The sequence below is a fragment of the Neomonachus schauinslandi genome, chromosome 9 (assembly GCF_002201575.2).
Source record: "Neomonachus schauinslandi chromosome 9, ASM220157v2, whole genome shotgun sequence".
Classification (NCBI taxonomy): Eukaryota; Metazoa; Chordata; class Mammalia; order Carnivora; family Phocidae; genus Neomonachus; species Neomonachus schauinslandi.
Window position 1 is genome coordinate 69,040,093 of NC_058411.1, and position 9,931 is coordinate 69,050,023.

General features: G+C 41.1%; 1 pseudogene; it reads right to left on the bottom strand.

The window, feature by feature from the left end:
* Positions 1 to 3,470: 3,470 nt before the first annotated feature.
* LOC110585488 lies at positions 3,471 to 9,282 on the bottom strand (annotated as a pseudogene).
* Positions 9,283 to 9,931: the final 649 nt, after the last annotated feature.

The following is a 9,931-nucleotide window of genomic DNA, read 5'->3' on the forward strand; positions in this document are numbered from 1 at the left end:
TAGAAATCCAAGATGACTCCCTGCATTCCCAAGGGGATCTGTGGTTTGAATTCTTGGGCTATGCAATAAAATGAGGGTACTTTGGCTGGGGAAAGAGAGGAGCAAAAAGTAGAAAAGAAACAAAGAAGCTGCAATTTGGGTGCCACTCTCAGGAATGGTTGCCTCTGTCTTTAGGATAATGTCAGAATTGGAAGTCATTCCACTGATCATTTAGGCCAATTTCTTCATTTTTAGATGGGGAAATAAAAAGATATGAAATGGTCAAAGGCACTTAACTAGTTTTGTAGCTGTGTCTGGTTTAGAATGTGGATGTTCTGATCCCCAAACTAGTACTCCTTTTCTATGCTCATGGCCCCTAAGGGGGAAACTATTCTCTCTTAGAACAGGATGTAGCTGGGGGGGACAGGGTGATCTTTGGTGAGATATTGCTGAGAGAATGTGGCTTCCAGATGGTCATAGGATATACATAATGAACACACAATATCTAATAGTTGTTCCTTTTTCTGTTTGCCTTTTTATTTGCTACTTGGTGGAAACAGTGCTTGCAAGTAGAGAATACTGGGGTAGCTTACAGTGTGTTTCCCAGCTTTCTTGGTAGTAGTGTGAGCTAAAGACAGTATTACAAATACTTACTCTTTTCCCCTCTGTGCAAGCAGTGCCTATGGTATGGCATGGACATATCTTTTACTATATTTAAAACTCTTTATGGGCAAGGACCTCAGACATACTTTTATTTTTGGAGCCCTAACAAAGAGCTATGAACTCAGGTGCTTAATATGTACACATGTATAATTACTTAATATATGTATGTACATTATTTACTTAATATACATATATGTATGCATACACACATGCATATATACATTTATGCATATGTGTGTCTATACCTCAGTGGTGGTTGGCTCCTTGTGGCTCTACTGATTAACTGCTCACTGCTCAACAGAGGAACGAAGGCTGCTTTGAAAGCAATAGTCCTGGAGAGGAGCTGTAACTCTTCAAGTAATGATGGCAACAGCAAGGCAAAGGGTTGGCACAGCTGGGGAACATATGTGTGTATAGATAACCTTGTCCAGAGGGGAGGGAGGTGATACCAGGAGAGGGGTTGTCCACAGGCTTGTAGGAACTGGTCCTCACTCACGTTGCCCTTGACTTCACTCTCAGTGGCTTCTGGATATGTATTAAAATTTCAGGGCAGCACAGGTTCTCCATGAATCTCTCCCTAAACCCTCAGGGGGAACTAATTAATTTTTCCTCTGTCTTCCTAAAGTAATTAGTATCTGACTCTATCACAGCCATTACAAGGTGTTGTAAGTGCCCGGCTTCCACTGAACTTTTGAGTTGCCTAAGTACATGGATTATGTCTTAGCGATCTCCGTATCTTCAGTGCCTTTCATGTAGGTGATGAGAAGGATAAATGCCAGACTCTGATTACAATCCCCAATTATCTACCTGTCTATCTCTATGTGTATATTTACTGATGGGAGAAGGAAACTGAAGTTCAGAGAGATTAAGTCATTTATTCAAGGTCACACGCATGAAAAGGCAGAGCAAAGAATTCTCACCCAGAAAGTGTGGCTGCCAAGTCCCTACTCTAACGAATCTCACTATCCTGGCCTGGACGGTCAGCATTGGGGCAATCTTCTTTTAAGGCATTAAGCGATTAGGATTGGGAAATAGTGGTGAAGAGGACAAATCCTTTTGATTAGAAATACTAGGAATGTCTGTAGCAAGATGTTTCTGCTGACAATTGGGAGTCATAGGACTCCTCCTTAGAAAGCCAGGGGGAAGGGACAGATTGATGCAAAAACGGTGTTTTGGAAGTGTCAGTACAGAGGTCAAGGATGGACGAGTTTTCACATTAGTCTCCTTACAGCAGTGTCTGGGGATGATAGCGGTGTTTTTCTCTATCCTCATAGAGTGTTCGTATTTTGACCTGTTCTCCCCTCCAAGGAAATGGCTAAGATGTAGGCTCATTATTTCTAAGGGATTATAAGTAAAAATTATATCTTTATTGTTGTTGTTTATTCATAAAGTAAGCCTACATTCTGCAAATGTCTTTTGCAAATACTTTCAGAGGCTGCCAAAGCTTTTGCTCTTGGTCAGTCTTGTGGTTTTACCACATAAAACAGAGGCTAAAAAACACTGAAACCTCTGAGGTGGCCCCAATCCATTTTTTTCTAGCCCTCTTACTGAATTATAAACAGATATCCCAGTCAGACCACACAACAACCCCAATACTGTCTGCTGCTGGTTGCAAATTTAGAAAGGCAGAGAACAAATTTACAGTTCCTATTTTGAATCTATTGTTAAACCCGCAGGAATGTGTAGCTTAAAAGCCCATTTGGTGCCTTGGAGAAGCATGGTGAACAGTTACATTTGACATTACTCATGTCCTTCAGGGAAATGCTCTTGTTCTTGTTGAAGTAAAGTTCCTGGAGGGAACACTTCGCATTATGTATCCTTTCCTACTCACTCTGATTACTTTTCTTGAAGTTCCCTTGGGTTCTTCCAAACTAGACACAGTCTCTAAATTCCCAGTGATGCTCTTCACTTCTAATACATGTGCTGTTCCAGTCTCATTGCCGTAGTCAGTCCCAGATTTAGAGGGAGGAGCAGATGGAGTGATGCAGGATGCTCCCTGGCAGGCTGGAAAAAAAAAAAAAAAATCTAAATGTGTAGATTCAGGTCAATGCAACTAATTGGTTTCAAGAACTTCAACCTCTCATATGGGTGAATCTCTATACTCATTTTGCTTAGACACAAGGCAACCTCTTAAAATCAAGTGCTGAGGAAAGTATGCTCCTCTTAACATACTACTCACATGACACTCTGCAGGGACCCTGTAGGAAAATGTCTCAATTTCAGACCTGCAGTTTTGCTCTCTTTTAATTAATTTTTTTCTTTCCTCTTTGTATTTCTTTGTCTCCTTGTTTCTTTTCTCTCTTTTCCCCCTCTTTGTCTTTTTCTCTGTCTTGCTTTCTCTGCCAATGCAGGTATTTCCAGTGCTGTCTAATAGAGATTTCTGTGGTGCTGGAAATGTTCCATATTTACATGATCTAGTGCAGTAGCCACCAGCTACCTGTGGTTACTGAGAACTTGAAATGTAGCTGTTGTGATTGAGGAATGAAACTTTAATTAATTTAAACTACTTTAAGTTTGAATAGTCATTTGTGGCTAATGATCATCCAAATTGGTTAGTGCAGCTTTAGACCAACTGTTATCTCTGACATTATCTGTATCATTCATGTGTTGATGACAAGAGTTGAAAACCTCTTTGGCTACTCTCTTTTTGTAAAATCACTCATCACTGGGAAAGTTGGTCCAGCTTGTAAAATTTGGTTCGAATCTCTTATAAACTCTTCCCCTCAACTTTAGAGGGCTTTCAGGGGAAGAGAGCACTTAGTATCTTATTTTTGGGGGGGGGGGTTCACTATTTGTGACAAATATCCCACATCTGTGATCCTCTTCAGTCAGAAATTCTTTGAAACGATATGGTAGGTCTTGGTCAGTCAGAGGATGGAGTCATTGGACTCACCATCCTGCGAATGGCCCCACAGTGTAGGTTTTAAACTGGCCGTTGAACCTTGTCAACCTCGGCCATATTCAGCTGGATGGATGAGTGGTCCTTGGCACAGATGATGTGGTTGCTGGTGTTTCTGTGACACAGACAGATCCACAAACTCGCCCACGTTGAGGACACGCCTGCTGCCACCGCCCCAAGCACAAGCGCAGAAAGGAAGTGCTGCGTCCCCCCTCACTTAGTATCTTTTTTGAAGACAGAATGCTCCTCCCTGATTGCCTGGAGACCAGATATTCTCCAGCTAGGAATGTGAGGCAGCCCGGTGTGATTGCAGGTTCAGATGGGGCTCATTTGCAAGGTGTGGGAGCAAGTGTGTTTGAAAATTACACGAAGGAAGGCAGAGGTCAGCAAACTCTTTGGCCATCTGCAGGAAGAAACAATGTTCGTACGAGGGTCTTGAGCCAGAGAGGCATAAGAGAGGGTGAAGGCGTTGAAAAAAAGAAAAGACAAAAGACGTAGTGGGGACGAGGAAGGATGAGAACAATTAAAGGACACATGTTAAGGATGGGACTGTTACTCACAGCAATCGTAGTTCCAACTCTGCCTCTGGTCATCCCCTCCGAGGAAGCCAGGCCCTCTTACCAGAAAACCTGTGCTTGAATCAGCCACAGATGCATGGGGCACAGGCTTAGGGGCAACTAGGAAGGCTGGGGCATGGGGGGAGTCAGTTAATTCTATGTACACTCTTAGAGTCTCGCTGAATTCCACTCCAAGTGGGTTTAAAATGGCACCCAACGTCGACTGGCTACTATCTTCTGTCCCTCTTTTTATTCTCCTTTTCCCTTTATTTCAGATTACTATTTTGTTTTTAGCTTGACAAACATGACCTCAGTGCCTAGTGACCCTTTTGGTTTTGGTAGGTATCTGTCTTGATTAGCAAAAGGGAAATAGGAAATGACATTTTAAGACCAAGACACTAATAAAAGTAAAGACATTTCTTGTAAGCCTAAAATTCTGCTAAATCACAGATTTTTTTTCTTGAGCAGTTTGCTTACAATCCTGGAACCATGTTTCTCATATCTGGGAAATCTATTTTACATTGACTTCTTGTATTTGCTACATTTTATATTGACTGGCTTTGCTGTATTTTAAATGTATTTGTGTCTAGACTTGTGGGACTTTAGCTACAGCCAATTTCTACATTATTAAGAGGGTTATTTTGAGTGGCCCCTGTGAATAAACCTAATTTTCCCCTCTGATTAGTGCTTAATTTGAAATTGTTTGTGCAATGATGAAATCTTTCTTGAGTTTCACTTCCAGATTCCAGTTTCCATTCCCAGAGGTTGCTTTTGATTACATAAATGCTTTCAGGGTGATTATGTGGGCAAAATTGTATATTAGGTAGTTTTGGTGCTTTTTATCAGAAATTGTGTTGTTTAGAAAGAAGGACTGTGAGTTAGGTTTTGAGGTTTTAGGTACTTTACAATTACATGATCACTACCTCTATTCAAGGCAAAAATATACCCTGCATCTGCAACCCTGCATAATTTTGTCACCCAGCCTTTGATTGAAAAGTCACTTCTTTTTAAGATTCCACATTCCACAGCAGGAAGATTTTTCTAGATCTATACATCAGGCTTTTCAGTGTGTATATAGTCTCCTGTATCTCTCATTTTTCTCCTATCTTCAGTTTTTCTAATAAATATCTTGAGGGACAAAAAATAAGATATTCATGCTATTCCCCCAAACTGAAGCTAGAAATCAGAACACATGACTTCTTTATTAGCCAATATTGGCACCTATGAATCTCTGTACATATACTCTCTGACCCCTGGCCATATAACTTGGTAACTGCCTCACAGATTCACAGCTGGAGAGGAATTTTGCCCCTGAATGAGTACCTTAACTCTTAACCTTACCTAATTTAGATGATAGCAAGTGACCTTTGGACTTAGAGTTGATGTTGGAACAGGTTAAGATTTTAAGGGATGCTGGGGTGGGGTGATTATAGTTTGATGTGAGAAGGACATGGAGAGCCAAGGGCAGGGTTATGAGTTGAACTGTGTCCACCTCAAATCACTATGTTAAAGTCCTAACCTCCAGGACTTCTGAACATGACCTTATCTGCAGATAAGAGTCTTTACAGAAGTAATCAAGCTAAAATAAGGTCGCCAGGGTTGGCCATACTCCCATATGGCAGTGTCCTTATAAAAAAGGAAAATCTGGGCACAGAGACATGCCCAGGGGCAGACAATGTGAAGACACAGAGGGAACACTATGTGAACATGAAGGTAAATGTCTACAAGCCAAAGAGAGAGGCCTAGAACAGATCCTTCCCTCACAGTGCTCAGAAGGAACCAACCCTTCCAACACCCCTTGATTTTGCACTTGAAGCCTTTAGGACTGTGAGGCAAGAAATTTCTGTTGTTCAAGCCATGCAGTTTGTGGTACATTATACAGTCACATACAGCAAACTAACATAGGCGGCCAGGCTGGACTGGACTGGATCATGGAACAGACAAATGGCCTATAAGACCTAGTCATTGCTATAGATATTTTCTACATATACACATCCAGCTTGCTAGAATATAGTTTTCTGTGTCCTTCTTTTTCATTATCTTCCATTTTTTTAAATTTCTCTAATTCTCTAGAAATCTCAAAGAATTATCAACCGCCAGTCCAAGGATTACACCCACAAACTTTCAGTAATATAAGATGTTATTCTAATATCCGGAGATGGTGAAAGTTATTTTTTTCTACTAGTACTTTTACTACTACTACTATCAGCTAGCATTCATTGACCACCTGTCTTGTTTCAGGTAACATATTAAGATATTATCTTTTTTAACCATGATCACATTATAGGCATGGAGTAGTAGCCATCATTGTTTGCTTCATTTCGGAAAGGAAAGCACGGAAGCCAGAGGGTTTGACAATTTGGCTCACGCAGCTCGTTAGTGGCAGAGCTGAAAATCCTACACCTGTATGGTCTTCATCATGTCTCTACTCAGAGACCTAAATTCTGAGATTGAGAAAAAAGAATAATCAGAGTAAGATTTAAGCAGGGAGGCTACAGAGAATAAATCACTTTTGTTTCTTAAAGGATGCTTGGAAGGTATCCTTTAAGAAACAAGTCACGTGACTTTAAGCATTTCTAATTTTTCCCACTGAAGACTTTTCCAATAGCAAAATCTAACATGGGTAGTCATTGCATCAATTCACATTTTAAGCCACAAACAGACCAGAAAGTCTTGCTGCATCAGCTCAAAGGAACATTCTTCTGTAATCAATTAAAATCATTGCACTTGATTATTCCATTCCTGCCAAGAAACAATTTAAAAAGCCTGTTCACAACAATTTGTTTTACAATTTCCAGGACCACTAAAATAACCTCCTGAGGACCTGGAACTTTAAAAGAGTCTTCTAGCATTGCCTGAGGACAGTATGGCAGTAGAACAAACAAACGTAAGCCTACTTAGATCTTAATGACATCCATGTGAAGTCTACATTCTTCGTTCATCAAACTTCAGTTTGTAAGTTATAGACGTTGTCATGGGACATGGCTTTTACTGTAAATAAACAAAGGACTTTGGTGACCAGAGAACTGGGTTACTACCATAGCACCACCATGCCCTTGCTGTGTGTACCTTAACAAGTTATCATTCCTCACTGAATGTCCATGACCTAATCTTTAAATGGAAAGAGCAATGCTTACCTCACAGGCTGTGAGAGTCAAATAGAATAGTGAGCACAGAGCATCTGGCACATGATTGAGACCATTAATTCTTACTTCCATCCACCTTTTCTTCCCTCTTGTTCTCTCAGGTGCCCAGCATGTTTCTTTGCCCTTATGTCAGCTTGCCAAGGGCTGATATGCTGAACCATGGTAACTAAACAAGTTGACTAAAGCTTGAGTCAGACTCCTTATAAGGCCAATTTCTAGTGTATGTTTTGCTGAGGGGGAAGTGAAGAATACATAGGTCATGTAGTATCCAGCCTCCACCTGCACAACAGTGGTTAGGAAATCTCAGGGGAGACACATTTTGCTTCCCCCCCCCATTTTTCCCATTTAAAGACATGTATTTATCCCCATAGTTTCCATTTGTGTGTGTGTATAGGCATGTGTATGTGTGTGTATTAAGTTTACCTTCTGTAGCTATTTCCTTTCCATGGCCTTGGCTTTAGTTTTGAGTCTCTGATCTGATCTTCCTTCTGGATGGACCCTGGTCTACACCTCACTTTTTTTAGTCAGTTAAAATTCTCTAGGCTATCAAGAATCGGCAGATGCCTGAGGGCAAAAGCCTGCTTCCGTGTTTTCACTCCTCTGTGGATTCTCCCTCTCAGATTTCTGGTATCTAAGCATTTCTCTTAACTTTCTGGCATCAGATTAATGCATTTCAAAACACTTTATATATAAAAATGTTTTTCTTCCACATTTTCTAGCTACTCTCTACCATCTTCCATATTTTTGGGAATAGAAATTCCAGTCTCAGAGATTATTTCCAACTCTTTCTAAATAAAATGCCAAGGAAATCTTCTGTTTCAGGCTGCTCAGACTGCCATAACAAAATACTGTAGGCTGGATGGCTAAATAACAGAAAATGATTTTCTCACAAATCTGGAGGCTGGAAGTCTGAGATCAAGGTACCAACATGGTTGGCTTCTGATGAGATCTCTCCCTTTGAGCTGCATATGGTGCCTTCTCACTATGTGCTCACATGATCTCTTTGTGGGAACATGGGAGGCAAGGAGTGGGAGGAGTGAGAGAGAGAGAGAGAGTGGAGAGAGCACAAACTTTTGGTATCTCTTCTATAAGGGCACTATCCCATCATGAGGGCCCCAGCCCAATGGTTTCATCTAACCCTAATTGCCCCCCAAAGCCCCCATTGTTACAGGGTTCTTGTCTTGAAGAGTCAAAGAATGAATCTCGCAGACACAGAGAGGTGAGATGATAGTTTATTAAGTGAAGGTGAAAACAGAAAGAAGAAAAAAGCTCTCTAGAGTGAGAAGGGTCCCGAATGGGTTGCCACTGTGGGCTTTCATTGGCAGTCTTTTATTGAGAACTGACTAGGAAGCTGGTGGCCTTGAAATTCTCCTGCCATCTTGGTCTGAGCAAGGACTATTGATAACATCCTTCATGGTTTACTTCTTCTTTGAGGTCTGATCATTTTCTGTGGTGACGATGTAATTGCCATTAAAAAAAAAAAAATACCCAGGGCAAAGTACTCTGGTTTGTTCCTTTATCTCTTGTTCTGCTCTGTCTCAGCATCTCTGCCTGCCAGGAATAGTTCCAGAGCCTAGTCAGGGGCCTCCTATCTCTCCTTGCCTATACCTTAACCCTTTCCCTACTCACTATCTCAAAGTACCATTACACTGGGGGTTAGGTCTTCAACAAATAAATTTGGAGAGTGGGGGACACAAATATTCAGTCCATAAAATCCTCTTTCTGAGCCTGAAATAATTGCTTCGTGCTACAGGTATCACACAGACCTATCTGATCTTCAAGTCCATCACCTTTAATATGAGGAGAATCCAACTTAAAGCATTGTTGTAAAATTACCCAATACTATACTGGGTACAAAACAAGGTTCAAAATGCCCAGCACAGCAGGAACTTAACAGACAGTCTTCCCCCTTTTCCTTTGCCTCCACTCCCTCTGTCCCCGGAGTGGCTGGATGCAGCTGACTGGCGTTATGATGGCCATCTCCAGTGTCAGTCCAGTGATGCCGGAAGTGGTACAGCTGTGGTCCTGCTTACGTCATGCTGTTAAGACTTTTCAGCCTTTGTGTCACCAGAAAGGGACAGAGTGGAGGACGATAGCATGAAGTGAAGGCAATTACAAATTTTTATGGAGGAAACAGGCAAAATCAAAACCAAACAAAAACGAAGATGACACCTGGATACTTTCTTTTCTAACTCACAGTGGAGCCCAAAGTTGTAAGCCGTCCAGATAGTGAGCTCGCTAAAACAGAAATTAATCACCTATTTGTATTATAGTTTGAGGATTTAAAGATCTTTGGGGAAGATGTTGCAAAACCTCACTCCAATTAACCTTACCCTATTAAGTATGCCCTGCCACAGATCAGAAGCCAAAGAATGGATTTCAAGGGTGAAAGAGAAACACCTAGCCTCTTTGGCCATTTCCCCAGAAGGGAAGAACCTCTGGAGGGAAAAGCAAGAAGCTTTAACAGATAGGACTGATCGACGTGCATCTGGGATACAATATAATTCTTCTCAGAAAGGGTTGAAATGGGACAACCTTCTGATTTAATTTTAAGGGCTATTTTGAACTGTGTGACCTTTTTCTGAATTTGATCTAATAACAAAAACAGATTATCACGTGATATCACATGTCAGTGTGTATGGTCTTGGCCGAAATGCTGACCTAGACCATTTAGAACCCATTTCTTC